This window comes from Eriocheir sinensis, chromosome 31 (genome assembly GCF_024679095.1).
Source record: "Eriocheir sinensis breed Jianghai 21 chromosome 31, ASM2467909v1, whole genome shotgun sequence".
Lineage (NCBI taxonomy): Eukaryota > Metazoa > Arthropoda > Malacostraca > Decapoda > Varunidae > Eriocheir > Eriocheir sinensis.
In genome coordinates, this window is record NC_066539.1 from 14,711,221 (window position 1) to 14,725,170 (window position 13,950).

Below are 13,950 nucleotides of genomic sequence, written 5' to 3' on the forward strand. Positions count from 1 at the left end.
TTCGAAGATGATAATGATAACCACTGTGATAACGTGAAATGGTATAGGAGAGAAGTAAGAGGAGGAGGAGAAGAACAAACACAAGAACAAGAAGAACAAGGATTTTATGATGAACATTGTGATAACGTGAAGTAGGTTAGGAGAAGAGAAAGAAGAAAAAGGATAATATGAAAATTCCCTTGGTTGTGACGTGATAGAAGATTAGGAGAGGAGGAGGAGGAGGAGGAGGAGGAGGAGGAGGAGGAGGAGTGATGAACATTGTGATAACGTGAAGTAGGTTAGGAGAAGAGAAAGAAGAAAAAAAGATAATATTAAAATACCCTTAGTTGTGACGTGATAGAAGATTAGGAGAGGAGGAGGAGGAGGAGGAGGAGGAGGAGGAGTGATGAACATTGTGATAACGTGAAGTAGGTTAGGAGAAGAGAAAGATGAAAGAAGGATATAATTAAAATACCCTTAGTTGTGACGTGATTGAAGATTAGGAGAGGAGGAGGAGGAGTGAGAGCATGGGACAGGAAGAGGAAAAAAAGGGGATGTGAAGCAGAAGGGCCATTAGGAGGAGCAGGAGGAGACGTGCAGCGCCAGCCTTCACCCACCACACCTTCGTATATCTACCTGCTGTCCATACCCAAACTGATTGACTCACCTCCACACATATTGGATTTCTGTTACCTGTCCTCCCATTCAGCCAATCCGTCTAATTTTATATATACCATGTCGATTTTTTTTTGTACCTTCCCTTTTAAATCCGGTAGCAGCGGGGATCATGTTTCTTAATGGTCCCTCCAAGCAAGAAAAATGAGAAAAAAACACTCCTCACACAAACCATTTCATAATATATATCAAAGGATTTGTGATCAGATTATGTATCATCGATTTTGGGGGGTTTATATCATGGCATAAATTTGGCCCGTCGCTGCTACACGGTAAAGCCACAAATTTGGCCCGTCGCTGCTACACGGTAAAGCCACAAATTTGGCCCGTCGCTGCTACACGGTAAAGCTACATATTTGGCCCGTCGCTGCTACACGGTAAAGCCACAAATTTGGCCCGTCGCTGCTACCGGGTTAACCACCAATTGGCAACCAGCCTGTCTAAATGTATGTGTGTATGGATGCATGTATGTATGTATGTATTTATATCTACCTAGCTGCTTATTATATATCTACCTATAAATATGACTACTTGGTATCTTCCTACCCAAGTACATTCCGCCTACGTGCATACCTAACTTCTTTTTATCTATCTACCTAACTACTTCCTACTTAACTACGTCCAACCTACCCACCTACCTACCTAGTCCATATCTACCTACCCACCCAACTGCTATCAATTCCACCTAAACTACTACTATAACTACTTCACACGTAAACTACTTCACACCTACCTTTCTAACTACTACTTAACCGTCCAACTTTTTCCTACCTACTTCTCCAAATACTTCCTACTATCTACCTAACCTACCAACTCACCAACTTACCTGCCTGCCTACCTACGGTCCCATCTGACTACCAATCACCTAATATCCTATCCATTTACTTACCTACCTATTTGCATACCACTACTTAACTATATCATCCAACTCTCCGTAAATGCTTCTCGGGTCATGCTTCTGTGTTGGTGTCTCTGTGGGCCGCAAGTCGGTCTGTTTGTTCACCTCCGTCGTCCGGTTTTAACCTGTTCATCTAGTTTCTTCCCTGTTTGGTGGGACGTTGCTCGGAGGTGATCCCTTCAGGCTTCAAGGGATGGTGGGCTGGCTTAGGAAAGTGTATCCAGTGTGTGTGTGTGTGTGTGTGTGTGTGTGTGTGTGTGTGTGTGTGTGTGTGTGTGTGTGTGTGTGTGTGTGTGTGTTACCTACTTGTATTCACCTATTTATGGTATACAGGATTTGAGTTAACCCGGTATGTGCGGGGATCGTGTTTCTTAAAGGACCCTCTAAGCGAGAAAAATGAGAAAAAAATCATCACTCACGCAAACTGTTTCACAATATATATCAATGCATTTGTAATCAGTTTATGCATCCTCTATTTTTTGGGGTTTATATCACGGCAAAAATTTGGACCGTCGCTGCTACACGGTAAAGCCACAAATTTGGCCCCTCGCTGCTAACGGGTTAAGGTAGTGTTACCCTTTCTCCACTTTTGTTTAGTTTGTCTCGAAATCGTGAACGTCCTTACCTTCAACTTCGCATCTTGTCTATTCCAAGTATCAGTGATCCTATTGGGGAAGCCGAATTTCTTTACATCCGTTATGCATCTTGTTTTCCTCAATTTTCGCTCATGTCCCCTCGTCCGTCCTCTATCTCTTACCAGCAAGTCTTCACTGGCTCCATGTTCCAGGCCCTTTGTGAGTTTGAATGCCATGAATAAGTCACCTCTATCTCTTCTTTCTCACAATGAAGGCAGCTCCAGCTTGTGAAGTCCAGATCTGTGCGTGTGTGAGGGCAGGCGGGTGGGGGTTGTGGGGGGTGGGTCGGTAGAATCTCGAAGGTGACCAGTGGGTGCCACACACACACAAAAAAAAAAGGAAGTGGTTGTTATCTTTTGTGCCTGGTGACGTGTGCGTGTGTATGTGTGTGTGTGTGTGTGTGTGACAAGTTGTTGGTTATGGTGGCCTGGGGTGGTGGTGGCGGGAACGAGTCAGGCCGAGGCGAGACGAACGAGGCTGTTGCTCATACATTATGGAGGAGGATTACTGACTGCCTCATCAGATCAGAGGAGGAGCAGGAGCCGGCGGAGGCACAGACAGGGCAACGTCACCGTCCATGCCTGTGTGGAATATAGAAGAGAGAGAGAGTTCTGTGTGTGTGTGTCTGTGTGTGTGTGTGTGTGTGTTTGGACGGTGTATCGGATAGCCTGCAGTGAACGGCGTCTCTTCCTTTACCCCCTCCCCCCCCCTGACACACACACACACACACACACACACACACACACACACACACACACACACACACACACACACCTTTTACCAAGATATCTTCCCTGGGTTAGCATGAACAGAAGGCGGAGGCGGAGGAGGAGGAGGAAGAGAGCGGAAGGTTGTTAAGGTTTGTGGAGGAAGGAGGGAAGGGACGGGAGCAAAAACAGAAGAAGGAGAAGGACGAGGAGGAAGAGGGTGGGAGACTGTTTAGGTTTGTGGAGGAAGGAAGAAAAGTATGTTAAGGAGGGAGGGCGGGAAGGGGCGGGAGGGATATCAACTGGGTAAGGCCAAGTAACCTCTCGTAAGGCCTCGGGAACAATAGCCTCCCGGGAAAGAAATCGATAACCACGAGTCAGGCATTTCCTCCGCGCCACAAAATTGGGGAGCAAACGTTGTGTGTGGGGGGCGGAGGGGGGGTGGCCGGGTGATGGGGGGCGTTGTGAGGCATCCTTCCTTTCCCCTCTTCCTCCGTTACCTTCCTTCCTTTCTCTTCTTCCGTACCTTCCTTTCTCCTGTTCTGTTCGCCTGTTCTGCCTTTCCTCCTCCTCGTCGTTGTTATTCCTTTCCCTTATAATTTCTGCTCTTCCTTCCATTCTCTCTCTCTCTCTCTCTCTCTCTCTCTCTCTCTCTCTCTCTCTCTCTCTCTCTCTCTCTCTCTCTCTCTCTCTCTCTCTCTCTCTCTCTCTCTCTCTCTCTCTCGTTCACACTATAGGTCATGTTTCTAAATGTGTGTGTGAGAGAGAGAGAGAGAGAGAGAGAGAGAGAGAATATTAATGTTGACACTGTACTTTTTTTGTGTTTATATGACCCGAGACATTTGGTATATTTACAGCAAAAGAACACACTGACCTTCTTACATTGTGGACATCTCGGTACATATACAAGGGTTTCGTGCGTGGCCGTAACCCTTGATGTGAGGGGGAATGAGAGGATTGGGAGGTGGTGATGGATGGGCCTTCACCATGTGGGGGTAATCGTGCCGGGTTATAGAGGATGTGGAATGCCTAGGAAAGAGGTGAAGGATCTTGCAGAGTGGCGAGGATAAGGAGTGTAAGGGTTCATGTATTGTATCATAATCTGGAGAAGTATGATTTCCAGAGTAACTGCTTTGAAGGACGATTTTCCCTAAATGACTGAGTATATATAATGGCGTATTAACCCCTTGATTGCGTATTTCCTACCAGACGACCTCACCAATCTACAGGAATGGAACAAAAAGTGGCTGCTACAACTCGATGAAAAAAATGTAAAGTCCTGCATCTTGGGAGGGAATATCCAGCATACCAATACCACATGGGAAACACTCCACTATCCACCACAGCGGCAGAGAAAAACCTGGGACTATATGTTACCAGGCTACCAGTGAAAGCCAAATCCGTGCCAATCGCAGCGAACAGATTAAGGAAACGTCTTAGAGAAGCTTGGTGCAGGGCATTTATTTGCGCTAAACGTGTGGTGGAGACCTAGGCTTAGAAGACGTCCTTTTAGCGGAACGTGTGATAGAAAGGGTGTCCTGTGGTGAAGGGGATTTTGTGGTGGCTGTATTTGAGGGGTAGGAAGGTTCCTGATTGTGTGAGGCGGTGGAGAGGTGGTGGAGTGGTTTCGGTTGGGTGAGAGGGTTAGGTCGGTGTGCACTACGGGATGAATTTAGCAGCGTATGCCACCTAAGCGGCCCTCGCCCTGGGACGAACGGACCCAATCACTGTGTCACCAGCACCGTCACTCGTCAGTAAGCCAGCCGCAGCCCGGGCTCGACTAGCAGCAGTCAAACAAGTCGTGCAACGAAATATCTTCTTGTCCCCCTCCCCCCCCTCCCCCCCGTCCCCCCATCGCTTCCTTCATTCTTTACTGTCCCCATCTCTTGTCTTCCAGCTCCTTCGTCCCTGCTTTATTTCTCCTCCTTTTTCCTCTTTTATCCCAGCCTGTCCTCATCTTTCCTCCCTCCCCACTGCCCCTCTCCTTGCCTTCCTTCGGGACCGTCGCCTCGAAGATTTGTGGGCGCGGCGTCCCCTTCCCGGCGCCACCGCCCCGGGAATTCCCCGCCAGCCCGCCGGAGGTTGTGGCGTCGTCGCGATATTGCTCCGCCCACACTTTCTTGGCGCATTTTTTCCCTTCCAGTAAGTTGGCAATAAACTGTTCGGCGCTTGAAATCCTGGGTGACCCCGCTGGTCTTCTGCCTGGCTGTCCTGCTGGCTGAGCCCCGGCCCGGCATCCCCGGGGTCAGCGAGGCAACAGCAGCATGATACTGCTGGCTACTACTTACCTCACAGCGGACACTCAGCTGCGGCTTATTGTCCGGGCGGCACGTTCTTGCCCTCATCAATTTTGCCTCGTCATCACAGATTGCCGCCAGTGTGGAGCAGCAAGTGGGTGTGGCGTGCCGGACACTTACCAGATCGTGCGTCATATATATATATATATATATATATATATATATATATATATATATATATATATATATATATATATATATAGATATATATATATATATATATATATATATATATATATATATATATATATATATATATATATATATATATATATATATATATATATAATGGGCAAAATATCGTTCTGGAGGTCAATGTCAGTTGTGAAAAAAAAATGCCGTGAAAATTTTACAATATTGACTTAAAATAGTTACGTCGTAGTCGAGAAGTATTTAGCGAAATGTTCTGATATCGTTCAACCTTGGTGATGGCGTTCCTCCATGCTTTCGTTTCTGGGTGGCTGGGGGTGCCGTCGCCGGCACCACCCTGGCCGACAAGCGGGTCGTGTTGCCTCCAGAGCTTGCTGGGGCACTGTGACAAAGGCATCCTTGGAATGTGTCATTAGCAGGCGGTGCTGAAAATACATTCATGATCCAAGGTTATACCTGTCGTACCAGCCAGTGACAATACGGACAAGATGAAATCTTTTTGTTTTGCTCTGCCTCCCGGATAATTGCTCGCCACTGTCTTGATGTGTGTATTACGACTCTTCTACCTGGATTTTTTTTTTCGTTCGTAGCATCTGTTCGCTTTGTAGACAATTTCTCATCCTCGGCTCTTGTCTCGGAATCATTGTCTTCGTCCCTCTGTTTTGGATAAATCATTGTCTTCGGTCCTGACCTCCCTCGAGTAATATTTAGCTTTCTTCCTAACCCATAGCAAGGACTTTGCTCTCAATCCTCGTGTAGGTCATTGAGGTGACGGGCATGCAGGGGGAGGCGGAGTGATGTGGGTCTGGCACAGCTGTATACCCCATAGCTCCGTGGACAGCGGACAGGCCGACGTGGCCCCATGCTGTACTTAACAGTTAAACGCCACAAGTAACGAGCAACTCTACTCGAACAACGACTTCACCGACGAGAAGTGAAACAGCTCAGCAAACTTGGGCGAGTGAACTCACCATGGATTAAGGAATAAATTTAGCCCCATGATGAGGCTTCGAGCTGCGTGGTCACGGAGGCGGGGGCGGCGGGGCGGGGAAGTCCGTGATATGCCTCGTGATGTCACTAGAGGTGGTCAGATGAAGAGTTTATGAAAAAGGAGGAGTAGGCCGAGACTCATTATCACCACACTGGACCTCTCGGCTAGCACAGGACCACGGGGACTGGGTGCATCGAGGGAGGGGAGTCGGGGGTTTGTCCAGGTGTTGTGGTGGTGAGTAATATTTGCGTTATGGGCGTAGGCGCTGTGCTGTGGGAAGGGAGAAGGGTGTTGTAAAATATTCCATTATGAGCATGATTGGGCTTTATGGTGGGGGTGGGCTCGAGGAAGTAACGAAGGGAGAGTTGTGGAGGTGGTGGCCGTGCTGGGGTTAGAGGTTGAGGTGGGGTTGTGGTGTAGAAGGGGACGATGGGAGTGGGACGAAGAGAGAGAGGGGATTGGGAGGTGAGTGAGTCGCTACGAGATAGAGGGAGGGGTGGGGAATGTGCTGGGGTTTGAGGTTGAGGATGGGGGTTGTCTTGTGGAAGGGGAAGATAGGACAGACAGGGTAGGGAGGTGGGGAAGTAAGGTTTAGGTTGGAGGAAGTAACGAAGGGAGATGGGGGAGGTGTCTGTCTATCATGGTGTGGGGGTGAATGTGCTGGGGTTTGAGGGTGAGGGTGGGGGTTGTTGTGTGGAAGGGGACGATAGGGCAGACAGTGTAGGGGGGTGGGGAAGTAAGGTTAGGTTGGAGGCTTCTTCCCGGTGGGGCCTGATGGTCGGCCCAAGGCTTCTTCACGGTGGGGCCTGATGGTCGGCCCAGCCCGTTCTGGCGCAGGCGAGTGTTTATAGTGGTGCCATCTTGCATTGGCTCATGCTGTCCTCCCGGAGCTCATCTTTAATCCTAGAATCTAGAGTCCGGGTTGATAGTTGGTCTTCTGGACAGCATGTGGGTAGTTTTAAGCCACTCGGCGACGGCTGAAAACTCCCAGCTCGGTGGCACCGGGCGGGGATTGAACTCGCGTCCTCCTGAACGCGGCGCCGTCACTCTGTCAACTCAGCCACCGCCTCCCGCCTCATGGTGTGGTGGTGAATGTGCTTAGGTTTGAGGTTGAGGGTGGGGGTTGTTGTGTGGAGGAGGACGATGGGGCGGTGTGTGTGTGGAGGGGAGTGAGTCGCTTGAGACGTGGACGGAAGACCGGGTTCAGTGATTAGCTTAGAGTCAAGGCTGCTCTGTGCCTCGGCTTCTTGGGCTCATTGTTCTGTCCGGTGCCAGCATTACCTCTTTGTGCGCCAGACCTCTCCTCCTAGTCTACAATGCTCTCCCTCCACCACTCCTCTCCCTCTCCCTCTCCCTCCCTCTCTCTCCCTCTCCTAGACTTACAGTGTATTCTCCACCTCCTCGCTTCTCTCCCATTCTCTTCCTGACTCAATTTTCTACTTCCTTCACTCCTCATTCTCTCTCTCACTCCCCTTCCCTCTCTACCACTCCTCTCCTCCCCCTCCACCACTCCTCTCCCTCTCCCCACTCTCACTCCCTCTCCTAGACTTACTGTGTATTCTCCACCTCCTCGCTTCTCTCCCATTCTCTTCCTGACTCGATTTTCTTCTTCCTTCACTCCTCACTCTCTCTCTCACTCCCCTTCCCTCTCTACCACTTCTCTCCTCCTTCCTTCATTCCCTATCCCCTCCACCATATGCCTTCCCCCCCTCCACATCTCCCATCCTCTTATGTTGTATCCTTCCCCCTTCATCACATGGCTTCTCCCTCTCCACAACTGCCATCCCCATCCCCATCACACCTCTTCCCCTCCACCACATGCTCTCCTCACCTCCACTACTGCCTTCCCACCTCTATCATTCCTTTCTTTCTCTCCAACACATCTCACCACAAGCGTCCTCCCCTCTCTGCCATACCTCTCTCCCTCCCCATCACTCCTCCTCCTCCTCTCCACCTCAATAACCACAACTCCTCTCCTTTTCCACCGCTCGCTTCCTCCACTACCATCCCTCCTCCATTACGCGCTCCCCCTCTACATTTCGGTGGTTGGAGCTGCTTCCCTCGTGACCCCTGTTCGCTCCGCAGCCCGTATCCAGCACCCTTTTTACATCGGTCTTTACAAGTCTCACTATATTTGCATCTTAGTGTGGCGCTGGACGCTTCTGTGCTAACTCTATTGTTTGTTCCCCAGGTGAGTGAGTGTCCCAGGAGCTGTCACGGGTACTACTGTCGCTGCCGCTGCCTCTGAGTACAGGTGGGAAAAGAGAGAGAGAGAGAGAGAGAGAGAGAGAGAGAGAGAGAGAGAGAGAGAATGTGTGTGTGTGTGTGTGTGTGTGTGTGTGTGTGTGTTCGATCGTCAAGAGGTTAAAAGGTATGTGTATGCTTTAGATAATTTTCGAGGACAGCCTAACATCGCTTACCTCTTTTACTTATTAATTAATTTTTCACTACTACTACTACTACTACTACTACTACTACTACTACTACTACTACTACTACTACTACTACTACTACACTAATTATACTCTTATTTGCAATATTAGTAGTAGTAGTAACTTGAGACGATCGTGGTAGTTGTAGTATTAGCGGGTATTACTGAAGGTGGTAGGAGTATTATCGTGTCAGCAGCCTTTAGGAAGGGAGAGGCTTGTGGAGGTATCGAGTGTTTGTTGTAAGCGGTGCGGCACAGCTGGTGTCTGCCGCCCCGTAACGAGGCTTGCCTGCTTGTTGGCACTCACCGCCAGGTCTTGCCCGCCTCATCAGCGCTCCACTAGTGATTTTGGGCGCGGCAGCCTTTTCCCACGCTCGCTTCCATTGTTCACATTCGAATGGACGCTTTTTACGCGGAATTCTTGCCGCGTGCTGCAGCCGCTCCGTTGTCTTGCAGCGCTCGCTAGTGATTTACGGCAAAGCTACACACACGGCGGCACAAAACCCGCTCAGCACACACTTTCGGAACCTTTAAAAACCATTATTGATCGATGATGCAACCTTTGGATCACCCTCTCTCGCAACGCTTCCTCCGTAGTGAATGTATTGAGTTTTTGTTTTATCAGAGCTATTTTTTTGGAGGCCTAAGACTAAACATATCTTGAATCTGTTTATATGCAGAAAAAAAAAATAAGGCAAAATATAATGATCGAGTTTACTTCCAGGCTCAGAGGTGTTTGTGTGCCTTTACTGAATGGCGCGAGTCGGGTTGGTTGTATTGCCGAAAGCTTTGCCGAGCGTCGTGAATGTCTCATTTGGACAAGACGAAGACTGATTCCTTACACGCTGGAGAGAGAAGCTTCGTGTGTTTGGATTCTTTTTAGGAGCAGCGAGTAGCGGGCTTTTTTTTATTAATGTTTACTTTTTTGTGCCCTTGAGCTGTCTCCTTTGCTGTAAAAAAAAAAAAAAAAAAAAAAAAAACTACTGCATGCCTCTCATCCACATTGCTCCCCATCCCTCCTAACCTCCCCTCTCCTCCCCTCTCTTCTCCAATCTCACCCCTTTCATCTACCTTCCATCTCATCCTCCCTAACCTCCCCTTTCCTCCCCTCTCTTCTCCAATCTCACCCCTCACCCACCTTCCATAACATCACCTCTCCTTTCTCATCTACCTTTCACCCCGTCCGCCCAAACCTCCCCTCTCCTTCCCTATATTTTCCGATCTCAACCCTCTCATCTATACCTCCCATCCCTCCTATCCCCTAAACTCCTCTCTCCTCCCCCCTCTCTCTCCTATCTTTGTTCTTCCAGCGGTCCCCTCCAGAGCCGCTCACAACCCGGCCTCGGCTTACATGATCACTGGGCTGGGGGTTTAATGTCACCGAGCTACCAATTATTTACAACCTGATGCCGCTGCCCTTCTTCCATACCGGCTAAAGTCGCTTCTGCGGAGACTCGGAGGGCGTGAGTGCTCCCTTTTATTATTTATAGGGACAGGGAGGGTGATTCCTACTACTGCTGCTGCTGGTGCTACTGCTGGAAGGGGAAGAGGTCACTTACTTCCCTATCCCCCCCGTCAGTCCTCCTGCACCCCGGACACACACACACGCGGTATTACAATTCATAGTGGGTAGGAAGAGGGATTTTTATTGCCTGTGTGTGTGTGTGTGGAGAGAGAGAGAGAGAGAGAGAGAGAGAGAGAGAGACTGGTGGGGAGTCATCAATTAGAAATGACGAATGCAGGTACTGATAAAAATCGGTGTTGGTGGCGGTGACGGTGGCGGCACATGGAGGGGACTCTGGTGGCGGTGGCGGTGGTGGTTGTGGTGGTGGTGAGAGGCTGGTTTTGTAGCCGCGCGTGCTGGAGTGTTCATGTTGGTTGCTGGAAGAGTGGCGGCGCCCTTCCTCCTCCTCCTCCTCCCTCCTCCTTCTCCTCCTCCTCCTCTCCCCTTTCCTCTTCCACTCTGGTATTGTGGACGTGAATAGGGGACTAAAAGGCAAACCCCCACCTTCCCCCCCTCTCTCTCTCTCTCTCTCTCTCTCTCTCTCTCTCTCTCTCTCTCTCTCTCTCTCTCTCTCTCTCTCTCTCTCTCTCTCTCTCTCTCTCTCTCTCACACACACACACACACACACACACACACACACACACGCGCATATACACACTACTAATCATCATCATCAACCTTATGTTTTTTTGTATTTTCCTTTTTCTCCAGAACCACTACATCAGCTGAGTCCTCCGCCCTTTCCCTCAATGCCCCCCTCTCCCCCCAACGCCCCTCTCTCCCTCAACGCCCCCCCATTTCCAACTCTCGCTGCCGCCGCCCCCCTTCACACTGACCTACTTTGCCCAGCCACCGTCTTTGTCCCGCCCTCCTCTTCCTCCTCCTCCTTCTCCTCTTCCTCCTCCTCCTTCATTTTCATGTTTTATGTCTTCGTATATTTCGAGAGAGAGAGAGAGAGAGAGAGAGAGAGAGAGAGAGAGAGAGAGAGAGTTAATATGCCTAGTAAGCTTGATATGCTCTCGTGTGTGTGTGTGTGTGTGTGTGTGTGTGTGTGTGTTCACCATCTAGTTACTGTTCCTCGCCCGCTCCACCACCAGTCTCGAGCTCCAGCCGGTATTCTCTAGTCTTCTCCTCCTCCTCCACCTCCTTTTCCTCCACCTCCTCCTCCTCCTCCTCCTATATCCCGTGGCTCATGACTCCCCTTATCTCTCCTCGCTAGCATCTTGTCCATGTTCCTCTCCTCCGCTCACCACTCACAGCCCCTCTTCTCCCGAAACTGTAGGGCCCTCATTTTCCTCCTCCTTTCTCTTCTATCTTTATCCTCTCTTCTTTGCCTCTCCCTCCCACATCGCCTTTATTCGGACTCCCACCCTTCTTTCATCCTCCTTCACAGTCTCATCTCTCTCTCTCTCTCTGGAATGATTTTTATGGGGGGTTTCTTTGGTAGGTCGAGTTGCGTTATTAATTATCTCGCTAAAGCAGTGTTTTGTTCCGGCCTGTAGTTCACTTTAGCCTCCTCCTCCTCCTCCTCCTCCTTCGCCCTCCCCCCCCCCCATTCTTCCCCTGCGGCCACCACCATCACTTCCTCCTACTCTTCTTTCGCCTCTGCCACTATCAACATCTCCCTTTCCTCCTCCTCCTCTTCCTCCTCGGCCACCAGGAACTCCTCCTCTTTCCTCCTCCTCCTCTGCCACCACTACCATCTCCTCCTCTTCCTCCTCCTATTCGTATTCCTTTATAGTGATGCTTCCATCGACTCCTATTTACATTTCTGGTATTGCCTCCCGCTCTGTGTGTGTGTGTGTGTGTGTGTGTGTGTGTGTGTGTGTGTAGGGAAAAAAATCCTACGTCTCTCTCTCTCTCTCTCTCTCTCTCTCTCTCTCTCTCTCTCTCTCTCTCTCTCTCTCTCTCTCTCTCTCTCTCTCTCTCTCTCTCTCTCTCTCTCTCTCTCTCTGCCTTGGTTCCTTCCTTAGTTTGCCTATGTCTTTCTCTCCCCCATCCTCCTCTGTACTACTCCTCACTATCTTTCCTCTTCTCTCCTTCCCGCCTCTCACCCTCCACTCCACCCTGCTGCTTTTTATTACTATGGCTTTAGTGCGAGGGGAGGTGGTGGAAATATTGGTCCCAGGCCCTCCAGGGATGTTCCTCTCCACCCCCATCCCTTTGTGCTGTGTGTTAGCCTCTCCCCCCACCCTGCCTCTCCATTCTCTGTGCTGTTCTTGTTTCTGCAGCAGTAATCGGGCGGTGTGTGGGGCTGGGGCTCCTCTCGCCCTGTCCCTGTTTCCTGCAATGTTTCCCAGTTCTCTCGGTCCTCCGGTGCTCCCCTCGCTGGCGCCAGGGGAGCCATGAACGCCCTCGGTCTCTGGGCTGTGTGCCAGAGCTTGGGGGCTGCCGCCACTGATCCTGGCTTCATCCCCAACTCTGCCAGGCTGATGACTCTCTCACTCAGCCTGGCTGACATCTCCCTCTATTTCGTTGTGCTGAGGTGAGCTTTTCACTCTAGGGTCCCCTTCTAGAACTGGGATGTGCTACAAACTTCACGGGGGTTCAATAAAGACCAAGAGTTTCGGTGCCACTGTGAGTTGCTTCCATCCTGCCGGCAGACATCCAATCCTGGACTCTTGGCTACGTTCCGTCGTTTTGGGAAGTCGAGCCTAGCCCAGTCATTCAGCGTCGCGGCGTTCCCGAGATGTGGGTGGGGGGGGAGGGGGAGGGAGGAGGTCGCTTAGGCCTGCCTTTGCCCCTTGTCTCAGGAGCCGGATGGATGAGGCGCCAGCCTGCCTCATAGGCGGCGACTCGCGTCTGGGGGGCGTGGCCCCACCGCCTCAGTTCGTTGCAGCCCTGCTGACAGTTCGACGTGGCTGACCTTCTGCCGCGGTTATCCCTCAATATTTGATGCTTGCCATTTACATGAAGGTGAGGAGAGACGAGGCCTGATCACCGGCAGCAATAGCGGTCCGGCAGTTGACCGAGACACAGGGAAGTGGCGGCGGCTGCGGTGGTGGCGGCAGAGGCGGGAGAGAGAGGAGGTTCCAGGCAGACTCCCCCCTCAGTCTTTGGCTTCAGTCCAGGGCGAGCGCTCTCCAGGCCCCGGCTCCAGCCAGCTCCGGTAACTTCACAACTCATATTCTGTGTCCCGTCGATCCAACCGGAATACCCGTCCCTCCTGGAAGAGCTTCCCAATTCAGGAGCAGCGAGCGGGATGCTTCCTCAGCTGCTCTGTGTGGCCCCGTCGCCCCGCCGCCTCACTGGCACCCTAGTACGCTGAAAACGTCTCGCGGCGGATCAGCGTTGCTGTGGTGGCAGTCGTGGCAGCGGCACTGACTTCCTGTTGACACCCTAAGTGTCGATCCTAAGTTCGCGAGTGCTGTAAGGTCGTCACATCCGCCCCAGTGTGTGTGTTGTCAAGTCGTCACGCTCGTCGTCCCGTGGACATATCACGCCGCCACCGCCGCCCCGCCTTGACGCGTCCTTTGCCCACACCTTTGTCCGGCGAGTTTGACAGTGTGCACTGAGTGTTGTGTGTGGCAGTGCAAAGTAAAGGAGAGAGGCTGTGCAGGTCCCGGCGCCCCCAGCACTGCCAGGGAAAGCAAGGAGCGTGGGGGTGTGAGCATCTGGCTCGGTGCTCGCGCGGTGATCCAGCCAACGCTTAGTCAAGTCCAGCAGGTGGTTGACCTCAGCCG

General features: G+C 51.0%; 1 protein-coding gene across 4 annotated transcripts in view; it reads left to right on the plus strand.

Annotated features, from left to right (window-relative positions):
* The window catches only part of LOC127005929 (heterogeneous nuclear ribonucleoprotein K-like), a 163,981-nt gene that overhangs the window by 16,087 nt on the left and 133,944 nt on the right, over nt 1–13,950 (plus strand). The window contains exon 1 of one of the 4 annotated variants that reach the window (XM_050875352.1): nt 13,313–13,950. This exon is cut by the window's right edge and continues 27 nt beyond it. The exons of the other annotated variants lie outside the window; for them this stretch is intronic. The gene's annotated coding sequence lies outside the window, so the exon portion shown is untranslated. Of the gene's footprint in view, nt 1–13,312 lie in introns of those variants that run through there. 4 annotated transcript variants of the gene reach the window in all.